The sequence below is a fragment of the Coffea arabica genome, chromosome 5c, assembly GCF_036785885.1.
Source record: "Coffea arabica cultivar ET-39 chromosome 5c, Coffea Arabica ET-39 HiFi, whole genome shotgun sequence".
In the NCBI taxonomy this organism is placed as follows: Eukaryota; Viridiplantae; Streptophyta; class Magnoliopsida; order Gentianales; family Rubiaceae; genus Coffea; species Coffea arabica.
Genome location: NC_092319.1, coordinates 9,776,801 through 9,778,390, shown reverse-complemented (window position 1 = coordinate 9,778,390; position 1,590 = coordinate 9,776,801).

The window sequence follows — 1,590 nt, the reverse complement described above, 5'->3', positions numbered from 1 at the left end:
TGTGGCTCATTTATAGAAAGGGCTAGTCCAATGCTAGACCCAATAGGCTATCCCCCTTTCATTAGTGCATACTTGCATGTTCACTACATGTCATGCATTTTTCTAGTTTTATCATTTGGCATGCTCCTCGAACCCCTTTTCCCCTCATTTTTAGATTTTTGCATCTCATGCTAGTTATAGGGTACATTTGCTTGAGAGTCCCCTTTCGATAAGGGAAACGAGCGAGTGTGGCTACAAAATAGCCTTAGCACGCTAGTTCTTCCTTCTAATCCAAGGAAAAATTGAAGTCACAAAGTTAGGACTCCCCGTTCCCGTCTTGATGCATTCCTATAGGATTCATGCATTTTACTCATTCGCTATCACATACACTTCTACTTTATATTCTAACCTTTTTTCCACATTCTCACTTCACACTACTTTAATTTTGTACGTTTTCACTCAACTACTTACACTTTATAATATCACTCGCACACATGCACTTTATATTGTCTCACATATATTTTCACATTATTACTTTACTCACCTTATCTTGTACATCCATTTGCACACTTCCACTTACACACTCTTGTTTTTATCACTTTTTCACTTCACACAAATTCACATTTTCACATGGCATGCATTCATTTCACTCATTTTTACGTCATTTAGGATTATGTGTGACCTCTCCAAAGGATCATTATTGGGCTTCACAATTAATGTGATTGGCATCACTCAAGCTTTGGAGAGAAATTTTACCCCCCATGTCCTCCTAGGTCTAGGTTTTGCATTCATATAGTCATATCCAACATGCGATACATACCTTGGGTAGAATAATTAGGAAAAGTGGGGCTAAGTCACGCAACTAGCTTTGGTTAGGGTAAGGGAGTGCCTTAGACTTTGCCTTTGCCTTCTCCCTTATCAAATGTGACCCCCGATCCCTTTCTTTGGTTACGTAGACTCAAAAGTTCTTTAAAAATGGTTTGTTTACTTTTTCGTTCAAAAACAAAAATCATTTTTGGGTGACTTGGTACACCCTAACTCTATACCAAGTGGCGACTCCATTTTTATCCCAAAAACCCTTTTTGAACTTTATTTGGCCAAATCGTCGCATTTCACAATCCCACGGCCTTTTATTTTGTCACTTTCACACATGTCCACATACACATCTCACACTACCACACTACTTTTACACACACCACACCATATCAAAAAGTGGGGCGCGACACTTGTTATGGAAATTAATTTTTGGAAGCTCGTTTAGTGAAAATAGTGAATACGCGTTTGGAGACAGTGATCGATTTGAGGATATAGTGAGTTTGAAAAATTGGAAACTTATACATTAGTCTTAAAAATAGGTATTTTATGTTTAAATACTCAAGTATTAGTTAGTAGTATTATCGTTATAAGAATTTCTTAAAAATTGCACTTTATCGCGCAAAAGTCGGAAGTTCGCGTTTTTATGCGCGCGATCATATAAGGGACTTAAGACCTTTATTTTTAGACTATTAAGAGTGAATAATAATAGTATGAATGAAAGTGCATTAGAGGTTTAGTGCACTAGTGAAACAAACTCGAGAGGAAACGAGCACGAAATGCGCGCGTACGCGCACT